This window comes from Rhinoderma darwinii, chromosome 5, assembly GCF_050947455.1.
Source record: "Rhinoderma darwinii isolate aRhiDar2 chromosome 5, aRhiDar2.hap1, whole genome shotgun sequence".
In the NCBI taxonomy this organism is placed as follows: Eukaryota; Metazoa; Chordata; class Amphibia; order Anura; family Rhinodermatidae; genus Rhinoderma; species Rhinoderma darwinii.
The window spans coordinates 55,976,150-55,988,542 of record NC_134691.1 but is presented as its reverse complement, the minus strand read 5'-3'; the positions used below and the strand labels follow the sequence as shown (position 1 = coordinate 55,988,542).

Sequence of the window (12,393 nt, the reverse complement as noted above, 5' to 3'; positions counted from 1 at the left end):
AAGCAATTGACCAAATATTTCTGGCTGTATTATCAGTGTAGTCACTGCAGTATGTGAGTACACTCACTAATATACATTATGGTCCCCCGTTGCGCTGATTATGAGATTTTAATCGATTTTTATAGCGCTGGCGGGGGACCATAAGTCTAGCTAAACAGTCTTTCTTCATGACGACGCAACTCTTCGTCATGTGACTGTCCCCTCTGTACTCTATGTAATCGCCGTGCTATTGATACTGCTTGTACATAGAATACAGCGGGACCGGTCACATGAAGAAGAGTCGTGTTGTCATGAAGTAAGAACAAACAAGTACCGATCAACGAGCTGTCTCGTTGATCGGCACTTGCTTACACGGCCCACGTCAGGCCATGTAATAGGACCGTAAGTTTATGCTGTTAAAATCTTGACAGTTTCGTAAATCTGCCTAAATATGGATAGAGCCGATTATTTGGATGGCTGTTTGATTGCTCAATGGAAAAACTTCTTTAGACAATAATTCCACAACCAAAACCTGAACCACTTACTACCAACAGGAATTCATTCCTTCAAAAGGAGCATTAAATTTGCATGACATTAAATCTTGTGAAAACTTTTCTGCCAAAACAAAACGAACACCACACATTACTACACAACTCATATTTTCATTCTCCACACATAGTATGCACAGACGACATAACATTCATGCTGAATATTTACAAACGATCTCAATATCTTTCTTACAATAGAAATTGTTTGTATTACTTGGGTGACCTCCAGTCATTATCTATACGGAAATATGCTGTAAACAGTATGTCATGCAATGTCGGCAATGAACCAAGCTTGCTGAAAATAAACATGGTAATCACAATGCTACACCCAACAGTAGATGTGTAAAAAGAAACAGAATAGTCTGAATGGAAAGTACCAGAAAGTTTTATAACCGATGGAAGCAATAAAAAGCTATGTGGGCACTACGGTATACTGGCTGTATGGTGGTGTGTGAGATTATATAGGGGTATACAGGCTGTATGGTGGTGTGGGAGGTTATATAGAGGTATACAGGCTGTATGGTGGTATGTGAGGTTATATAGAGGTATACTGGCAGTATGGTGGTGTGTGAGGTTATATAGAGGTATACTGTCTGTATGGTGGTGTGTGAGATTATATAGGGGTATACAGGCTGTATGGTGGTATGTGAGGTTATATAGAGGTATACTGGCTATATGGGGGTGTGTGAGGTTATATAGAGGTATACTGCCTGTATTGCGGTGTGTGAGATTATATAGGGGTATACAGGCTGTATGGTGGTATGTGAGGTTATATAGGGGTATACAGGCTGTATGGTGGTGTGTGAGGTTATATAGGGGTATACAGGCTGTATGGTGGTATGTGAGGTTATATAGAGATATATTGGCTATATGATTATATGTGAGGTTTTATAGAGGTATACTGGCTGTATATTGGTCTGTGAGGTTATATAGGGGTATACAGGCTGTATGGTGGTATGTGAGGTTATATAGGGGTATACAGGCTGTATGGTGGTATGTGAGGTTATATAGGGGTATACAGGCTGTATGGTGGTATGTGAGGTTATATAGGGGTATACAGGCTGTATGGTGGTGAGTGAGGTTATATAGGGGTATACTGGCTGTATGTTGGTGTTTGAGGTTATATGAAGATATACTGGCTGTATGGTGATGTGTGAGGTTATATAGAGGTATACTGGCTGTATGGTGTTATGTGAGGTTACATAGAGGTATACTGTTTGTATGTTGATGTGTGAGGTTATATAGAGATATACTGGCTGTATGGTGGTGTGCGAGAGTTATATAGAGGTATACTGGCTATATGGTGGTATGTGAGGTTATATAGAGGTATACTGGCTGTATGGTGGTATATGAGATTGTATAGGGGTATACTGGCTGTGTGGTGGTGTGTGGGGTTATATAGAATTATACTGGCTGTATGGTGGTATGTGAGGTTATATAGAAATATATTGGCTGTATGGTGATATGTGAGAATATATACGTATACTGGCTGTATGGTGGTGTATGAGGTTATATAGAGGTATAATGGCTGTATGGTGGTTTATGAGGTTATATGGAGGTATACCGGCTGTATGGTGGTATGTGAGGTTAAAAAAGAGGTATACTGGTTGTATGGTGATATGTGAGGTTATATAGAGGTATACTGGCTGTATGGTGGTATGTGAGGTCATATAGAGTTATACCAGCTGTATGGTGGTGTGTGAGGTTATATAGACGTATATCGGTTGTATGGTGATATGTGAGGTTATATAGAGGTATACTGGCTGTATGGTGGTATGTGGTATTATATAGAGGTATTCCGGCTGTATGGTGGTATGTGAGGTTATATAGAGGTACACATCATAACCATATAGTGACTGAATAATACATTCATACTGTTACTGAATAAAAACCACTATACAAAGACCAATATTACCACCATATAGTGACCATGTAGTAGCAGATGCCAATTATACACAGGAGCTCTGCAGACCAAGTGATTACAGCACATTAAGGCCTCATTTACACGAGCGTGTGCGTTTTGCGCGCGCAAAAAACGCTGCGTTTTGCGCGCGCAAAAGGCACTTGGCAGCTCCGTGTGTCATCCGTGTATGATGCGCGGCTGCGTGATTTTCGCGCAGCCGCCATCATAGAGATGAGGCTAGTCGACGCCCGTCACTGTCCAAGGTGCTGAAAGAGCTAACTGATCGGCAGTAACTCTTTCAGCACCCTCGACAGTGAATGCCGATCACAATATACACCAACCTGTGAATAAAAAAAGATGTTCAAACTTACCATGAACTGCCTGCTTCCTCCAGTCCGGTCTCCCGGCCGTTGCCTTGGTGACGCGTCCCTCTCTCGTCATCCGGCCCCACCTCCCAGGATGACGCCGCAGTCCATGAGACCGCTGCAGCCTGTGATTGGCTGCAGCCTGTGCTTGGCCTGTGATTGGCTGCAGCTGTCACTTGGACTTAACTGTCATCCCGGGAGGTCGGACCGGAGTTATCGGTAAGTCAGAACGTCTTTTTTTTTTTACAGGTTCATGGATTTTCGGAGCGGAAGTCACTGTCCATGGTGCTGAACCAGTTTAACGCTTTCAGCACCGTGGACAGAGACTGTCTCCTGACGTCGCGTACCCGAACATTTTTTACCGGTTTCGGTCAAAACGAGTTTTGCCGAACCCGGTGAAGTTCGGTGCGCTCATCTCGAATTTGACACTCCGTTTGGATGTTTGTAAACAGAAAAGCACGTGGTGCTTTTCTGTTTACATTCAGGAGTTTGACAGCTCTTGCGCGAATCACGCAGTTCGCACGGAAGTGCTTCCGTGCGGCATGCGTCGTTTTCACGCACCCATTGACTTCAATGGGTGCGTGATGCGCGAAAAACGCACGATTTTAGAACATGTCGTGAGTTTTACGCAACGCACGCGCACTGCGCAAAATTCACGCATCGTCTAAACAGCCCCATAGACTATTATAGGTGCGTACGACACGCGTGAAAAGCACGCGCGTCGCACGCGCGTATAATACGCTCGTGTAAATGAGGCCTTATATCCAGTGACTCACAGGTGATGTTTCCTCTGATTAGAGTCATTCACTTTACCTTTTTTTCTCCATCCCGCCTAGACCACTGTGGCAACTTATTCCAGCCACGACTCGTCTCTGCAGAATTTGACACACAGACGTGTTGGTTTCTCGCTTTTCCAGCACCCTCCCCAGCTATACCCCATCCTCTAAACCAGGGATCTCAAACTCGGCCAGGTAAGTGGGCCACATATAGAAAAAAATTGGAAGTTGACAGGCCGCATTACTTTCAAATTTGATATAATACAAAATTATTGTTAATCAATTAGTTATTTGATCTACTATAACACTATATTACTATAATAATAATACTACATTACTATAATAATACCGCTATAAAATTTGAGATATTTCTCCACGTGCTTATTTCAACAATCCAGTTTTCCAGTTTAAGTGTCGCTAAATGCAGTCCATCGGCTCAGTTAGCAGTGTTTGGCAGACCCACATATCAAGATTGGGCAGCCCCTTTTTAGATAGAGCCACAGTGTCCTCTGTGGATGCTGCCACAGTGCCCTCTGTAGATGGTGCCACAGTGCCCTCTGTAGATGGTGCCACAGACTCCTCTGTAGATGCTGCCACAGTGCCCTCTGTAGATAATGCCACAGTGCCCTCTGTAGATAATGCCACAGTGCCCTCTGTAGATAATGCCACACACCCCTAGATAATGCCACAGTGTCCTCTGTACATACTGCCACAGTGCCCTCTGTAGAGGCTGCCACGGTGCCCTCTGTAGATGCTGCCACGGTGCCCTCCGTAGATGCTGCTACAGTGCCCTCCGTAGATGCTGCCACAGTGCCCTCCGTAGATGCTGCCACAGTGCCCTCCGTAGATGCTGCCACAGTGCCCTCCGCAGATGCTGCCACAGTGCCCTCCGCAGATGCTGCCACAGTGCCCTCTGCAGATAATGCCACACACACCCCAAGTAGATAGTTCCATTGGGGCTCCTTCTAGGAGTGGAATCCCCAGCCAGAGCATTGCCGACGCTTTGGCTGGGGATTCCTCTACTGTTGGAGACCCTGACGTCGCTGTCTATACACAGTGACGTCAGAGGATCCTCCTGGACCGGAATGTGATATCAGGGGCAACCCCAGAGCCGGAGTCCCGGAGCAGAGCACTAGTATAGGCTCTGCGCCGGAACTCTGGGGAAGCCATTAACATCAGTGTCCATATATGGACAGTGATGTCAGGGGCTTGCCCAGAGCTGGAGTCCTGGAGCAGAGCCGCTTCTAGCACTCTGCCTGGGATTCCAGCTCTGCTCCTGACATCACTGTCCGTATATATATATGGACATGGATGTCAGGGTCAACCCCAGAGCTGGAGTCCCGGGCAGAGCGCTAGTATGCTCTTCCTGGCACTCCAGCTGTGCTCCTGACATCACTGGGTCTCCTGCTCTGGGGAAGCCCCTGACATCACTGTCGATATATGGACAGCGATGTCAGAGGCTTCCCCAGAGTCCCGGAGCAGAGCCTATACTAGCGCTCTGCCCGGGACTCCGCTCTGGGGAAGACCCTGACACACTGTTCATATATGAACAGCGATGTCAGGGAATTCCACAGAGTCCCGGAGCAGAGCCTATACTAGCGCTCTGCACGGGACTCCGGCTCTAAGGAAGCCCCAGACATCGCTGTCCATATGTGGACAGCGATGTCAGGGAATTCCAGAGTCCCGGAGCAGAGTCTGTACTAGCGGCTCTGTGTCCCGCGGGCCGTAGATGACAGCCCCAGGGGCCACATGCGGACCGCGGGCCACGTGCTTGAGACCCCTGCTCTAAACAAACTCGTAATACACAGTGCCCTAGATGTTAATAATGATGCCTTAGTGCTCGACCCAATAAAAGTGCCCCATCAGTAACCGTGCCCCCACACAGTAATAATGCCTCCTGCAGATAGTGCTACACACAACCCCCTGTAGATAGTGCCACACAAACAGCCCACTGTAGATAGCGCTACACACAGCCCCCTGTAGATAGTGGCACACACAGCCCCCTGTAGATTGTGGCACACACACAGCCCCATGTAGGTAGTGCCACACACACACAGCCCCCTCTAGATAGTGCCACACACTGCCTTTGTAGATAGTGCCACAGCCCCCCCAAGTAGATAGTGCCACACAGCCCCCATTATACATAGCGCACCACAGCTCACCCCTTGTACATAGTGCCACACAGCCCCACTTGTAGATAGTGCCACACAGCACTCCCCTGTACATAGTGCTACACGGCCCCCCCCTTTTACATAGTGCCACATAGTACTCCCCTTGTACATAGTGCCACACAGGACCCACTTGTACATAGTGCCTGTGTAGCACTGTAGCAGTCGACTACGCTATTGATTCCATCAAAAGACGGCACCCGTTCCCAAGGGTGACAAACGGAAACCATTGGCAAAGTTTCCGTGACTATTGAGATTAATAGTGATGCAAACGGAAGCTAAGGTTTCCATTAACCCGACCGAAACCTCCGGCAAAACCCCGCAACGGAAGGGTAATGCTGACGTGAACAGGGCCTTACAATGGCGCCTGTCAGCGGGAGGGATATATTAGGCAGCAGAATGTATATCATATAAGTTAAAAGTCAGTTCTTGAAGTTAAAAACTGAAAAAAATAGGTGTAAGTATCTGAGCAAGGGCCAAATTGTGATGGCTAGATGACTGTGTCAAAGCATCTCCAAAACGGCAGGTCTTGTGGAGTGCTTAGGGGTTAGTTTCTACCAAAAGTGGTACAAGGAAGGACAACCAGTTAACCAATGACAGGGTCATGAACACACAACGCTCAGTGATGCGCATGGGGTGTGAAGGCTAACCAATCTGGGCTGATTCTATAGTAAAGCTACTGTAGCACAAATTGCTGAAAAAGTTAATGCTAGATATGATAGAAAATATCTGAACACATAGTACATCACAGCTTGATGCGTTTAAGGTTGTGTAGCCACTGACCAGTCAGTTTGCCCATGCTGACTCCTGTCCACCACCGGTAGCGCCTACAATGGACATGTGAGCATCAGAACTGTGCCACAACAATGGAAGAAGGCGGCCTGGTTTGATGAATCATGTTTTTTTTTTTACATCATGTGGATGGCCAGGTGCATGTGTGTCAGTCACTTACCTGGGGAAGAGATGGCAACAGAATGCACTATGGGAAGAAGGAAAGCCGGAGGCGGGAGTGTGATGGCCTGGGCAATGTTCTCATGGGAAACCTTGGGTCCTGGCATTTATGTTAATATTTCCTTGTCATGTACCATCTTCCTAAAGATTGTTGCAGATCAAGCACATTCTTTCATGGCAATGGTATTCCCTACTGGCAGTGGCCACTTTCAGCAGAATACTGTGCCCTGCAACATGGCAAAAATTGCTCAGGAATGGTTTGTGGAATGTGACAAAGTGTTCAAGGCGATGACTTGGCCTCCAAATTCCTCAGATCTCAATCCGATCAAGCATCTGTGGGATGTGCTTTAAAAACAAGTCAGATCCATGAAAGCCCCACATCACAATTTATAGGACTTAAAGAGGCTCTGTCACCAGATTATAAGTGCCCTACCTCCTACACCGATCAGTCTCATACACTTCTCATTGTTCCAGGCCAGCTTCTTTCACTGAACAATCACGCTGGAACAATGAGAAGTGTATGATGCTGATTGGTCACTGATTGGTCAGTGTCATACACTCCTCTGTACAACGCCCAGTTGGTAAAAAGTAAAAACACGCCCAGTTGTCTATTAAGAAACTCATTAGCATAAATCTAAAATTGTTTATAACTTGCTCAAAAATGATCGTTTCTCAAAATAAAAACCACTGCTGTTATCTACATTACAGCGCCGATCAGATTATGTAGGAGACAGGGCACTTATAATCTGGTGACAGAGCCTCTTTACAATGTAACTATATTTTCATAAAACTTTTGACATGTCATAGTTACATGTCAGAAGTTTGGATTAGTGGTGGTCCGAGCGCTGACAATCCAACCAATCGCTAAAATGAACTGGCAGAAGCGTTAAGGTGAGCGCTGTGCTACTTTGTTTCTGATCGGCTATACTAAGCTTTCCTTGGAAAGTCGAGCGAGCAGTGCACATACCCATCGGCTTTCCAAGGAGAACTGGGCAAAGTCGATCAGAAAGTGGCACAGCGCTAACCTGAGTGCTTCTGCAGCTTCATTTTAGCGATTGGTGGGGGCCTCAGCGCTCGGACCACCACTAATCAAAACTATGACATGTCAAAGATTTTATGAAAGTTTAGTTCCACTTTAAAGGAACAGCTGATAACGTCTTGGTGACAGATACCACAGGAGATCCTTCAGAGTTCTTAAGAAGTCTATACCTCGAAGGGTCAGTGCTGTTTTGGTGGCACGAGGGGGGACCTACACAATTTTAGGCAGGTGGTTTTAATTTTATGGTTGATCCATGTAGTCTCTATGCTGGCTATATGGTGGTATGTGATGTTGTATAGAAGTACAATATACGGTCTATACTGCTATATAAGGGTACCCTGGGTATATTATGGTATATAGGCATACTGTGGACATACACTGGCTATATAATGATAATAATCACGATATAATATATATGTAACTAAACGTTCAACAAACTTCTGACATGACATAGGGACATGTCAGAAGTTCTGATCGGTGGGGGTCCGAACACTGAGACCCCCGCCAATTGCTTAAACGAAGCGGCAGAAGTGTTCGTGTGAGCGCTCAGCCCCTTCGTTTCTGTTCGGCTTTTTCCGGAAAGCCAATGTAGCGGGGTACGGGCTCATAGACTTTTTATTGAGTCTGTGCACCGCTAAATTGATTTCCGGAAAAATCCGAACAGAAGCGAGGCGGCTGAGGGCTCACACGAGCACTTTTGCCGTTTCATTTATGCGATTGGTGGGGGTCTCAGTGCTAGGACCCCGATTAATAAAAATTTCTGAAATGTCACTATGGCATGTCAGAAGTTGTTGAACGTTTAGTTACCCTTTAAGCAATGATTCTGATGCGTACTAATATCAGTGACAGCATGTGGCGTATCTAGTGACTGGTTCTGAAAACTTGAGTCACACAATCCATATTCTCATGGCAATGTCAGGGCCCGTGCCACTGTCTTCCCCATCGGTATCAGCACTACTGTACACATTGCCATGTTTTACTCTGTGTATATGCATTTTAATTCATAGTCACGTTGTTTTATCAAGTATGGCCGGTGATGGACACTGTGAGCCCACAACGTCAAATTCTTGTAACAACTGTACCCAGGATGCCCACTCTCATCATGAGATATAGAGCAGCCGTAACAGAATTCCGAACATGTATTTGGATGCCACCTTCACTGCTATATGAAATGTCAGATCAGATCCCCAACTATCCCCAGAGAGTTTCAGTGGTTAAATCTCTATAATACTTTGTAGTACAGAAACTGTTGCTAGCTGCCGAGCAGACGGCCACAAAACATCTTGTATGAAGTGTTCTCTGATCTCTAGAAGAATGAGGTTAGAAATATAAATAGCAGATTGTGATGTGAAATGCGTCTGTTACAGTATTTCCGCTTTGTACTGTACAACACTCTCTAGTGAGGAAGTGGCTATAAACTGCTGTGTAAAGCCATGTACAGTATGTAGCAAGCCGTTGCATCAAGTATGTGACAATATCCCTCACTGAACATGGCGGGAATATATGGTCCTGCGCCAGGTCTCCTTATCTATATAGAGATCTTATTACTGGCCACGCAAATAAGCTGCCGGACTTGTCAGATCCCATTGATTTCCACTGATTCACTGGCCGGTTTGAGTCTTGTAAATGTTAGCAGAACTCCCTTTGCCTGGTAAAGGTCAGTATTTTTCCATTAAAATGTCACTGTGTAAAGCAAAACACACAATCTTTTCTTAATAAATACAAAGCGATGAGTGTTGCTGAGGGAACGGTTAGATTACAGTATGGCTTTATTTAAATTGCGTACACTTGGTGGAGATTTATCAAACATGGTTCAAAGGAAAGGTGGTGCCCATAGCAACCAATCAGATTCCAGCTCTTATTTTTCAGGGGCTTATTTGAAAATTGAAGAAGCAATCTGATTGGTTGCTATTGGCAACAGCTCCACTTTTATTTTGCACCACGTTTGATAAATCTCCCCCACTGAGTTGAATCAGTATTGTGTCTGAGTCTCATAATACAGCCCTATAGTGCATAATCATACAATGCTCAAGTAATACAACAACATGTTTCATAGTTAATAGTTCCTTACATTGCTTTAAGGGGTTATCCCACCATTACAACATATTACCTATACACAAGATAGGTAATAAGTGTTTTATTGCTGGGGGTCCCACCGCCTGGACCTCCACCAATCAAGGGAAGGCCCTCTTCTTTCTCCCAGTTTAAATGATGTGGACTCAAAAGCTATTGGTGTTTTCTTTTTTTAAATAAAATATATTTTTGCATAAAAATTATTTTGTAATATACTTTTATTCAAAATGTTGTACCGTTTGACTTCTGCAGCTTCTACGTATCACTGTACCGTACACAGAAGTGCAGAACGCCATTGTCAGTGAAATCTGTCAGTGAGCTCGGCTCTTGTGTGTGTCTAAGCGATCCATTAAGCCTAAAACTGATCAAATCAAGGTTGATCAATTTTGATTTGATCAGTATTACACCTCTTGCACACAACCAAGTTAAGGACGTTAAAAAACGGTCGGTGTGTCGGCCGCATTTTCCGGCCTGACCGCGGTACAGGTGAACGGGACTCCTGGTACCATAGACATTTATGATGCTAGGAGTCCCTGACTCCCCACGGAACTGCTATTTCATAATGAATAAAATGATACAATACGGAACAGCAGTTCCGCGGGGAAGCAGGGACTCCCAGCAGCATAAAATGTCTTTACCTTTAAGGACCGTCTCTTCCTACAGCTCCAGGGCACGGCTATGGGGGCCACATGTGCCCCTTCCTATGCCAACTTGTTCCTGGGGCTGTGGGAGAGAGACATAGTTTTGAATACCCCTGGTCATGACGCCGTACTCCTATGGTCTCGATACATAGACGATATATTGTTTATTTGGCAGGGATCTTTGCATGATCTGGAGACTTTCCTATCTGCCTTAAATATCAATGATCTTAACATCAAACTGACATGGAAGTTCAGTAAATCATGTGTAGAATTTCTTGACATTTTGATTTCCAGAGAGTGTAGTAATGCTATCTCTACAGACATTTTCAGAAAAGCGACTTCGACAAATTCTCTGTTACATGCCTCCTCTTCTCATTATCCACTAGTCAAGAAATCAATTCCGACGGGACAATTTTTAAGGGCTCGACGTATCTGTTCCAACATCAGCAATTTTGAACATCAAGCCTCCGATATGTCAAAACGCTTTCGTGATCGTGGCTATAACCATAAAGATATTAGACGTGGGTATTTGAGAGCCAAGCAAGCATCAAGAGAGGCACTCTTGGTAAGTAAACCCAAATTGAAACAAGTTTCGGATCAGAACGTAAGATTTATTACCACCTTTAATTCCCAATGGTCCGAAATCCGTAACATCGTACAGAAACATTGGAATGTTCTTCTTACGGATCAGGATCTGTCTATTTGCTTACCTAAAAATCCCTCCATTACGTGGAGAAGATCTAAGAATCTACGTGATCTTTTGACAGCTAGCCATTATATCTCTAAGACCCCAAGTAATCCCTTTGGTAGTCGTGGCCCTCCATGGGGCTCTTTCAACTGTGGTGGCTGTGCAGCTTGTAAATATATTCTGCGAGTATCTTCCTTTTTTAATTCAAAAAAGGATAAGGAATATAAGATAGTTTTTAATATCACTTGTAAAACGGAAGCTGTGATATATTTTGCCACATGCCCTTGCGACTTGATCTATATCGGAATGACCAGTAGACCATTGAAGATACGTGTACTTGAACATGCAAGTAAGATTCAGTCGGCTCGGAATGCCCATGAGTTTGACCAACTCCAACCTGTTCCTCGTCACTTTCGAGAATTCCATGCCTGCGACCCCAGAGGCTTAAGAGTTCGGGGTATTGACAGGGTTCATTTGGGATGTAGGGGTGGTGACATCCGTAAGGCCCTCTTGAAAAAAGAAATGAAGTGGATCACACTTTTAAATACCACCACACCTTTTGGCCTGAATGAGGCCACTAGCTTCAAACCCTTTCTGTAACTGTCACCTTTTGCGTGAATTTTAATTTTTCTTCATTATTTATTTATTTATAATGTTTTTGTTTTTTTTGGGGGGACTTTGTTTGTTTAATTGTTCTAATTTTTGTCTTTTATTTTCTATATCTATAGTTCTGTTGGCCTATTCTACTGTGATGTTCCTTTGGACCGAATATCTAGTTCATGAATATATTATATATCATGAATTATTGCACATCGGGGGATGATCTCTTCAATCAAGTTAAAATATATAGCTTCTATTTACTCTGCTGTATAGTTGTCTATACATATACTGTCTTGTTGTATATTTTTTCTTTTTCTTTTTATTCTCATACTCCTATGTATTATTTTAATAAAGGAAGGGGAAAGAGAAATATATTTTCTATTTTTATATAATTTGTATTTTTTATTTTGTTTATACAAATGTTATCTTTATTTACTAATTAGTATCAGTTTTCTTTATTATTTTTACATTCTATTTTTATTTTATATTTTTTATCTTTTATTCTTTATTATCTATTTCATTTTTTATTTTGTATTATTTTATTTATTTCATTTATTCTTCATATTTATATTTATTTATATTTATTTTTATTTATATACTTTTTATTCTTATTTTCGTTTCATATTTAATGATTGTCTCACTATTTACTATTCACTTTTATT

The 12,393-nt window shown here is 43.6% G+C and overlaps 1 long non-coding RNA gene across 1 annotated transcript; it reads left to right on the top strand.

The window, feature by feature from the left end:
- Positions 1-257: 257 nt before the first annotated feature.
- On the top strand, positions 258-12,020 carry LOC142652428 (uncharacterized). The gene is made up of 4 exons (XR_012847853.1): positions 258-295; positions 3,632-3,766; positions 10,830-11,008; positions 11,860-12,020. It is a non-coding gene; the product is annotated as an uncharacterized LOC142652428 (long non-coding RNA).
- The last annotated feature ends 373 nt before the right edge of the window (positions 12,021-12,393 follow it).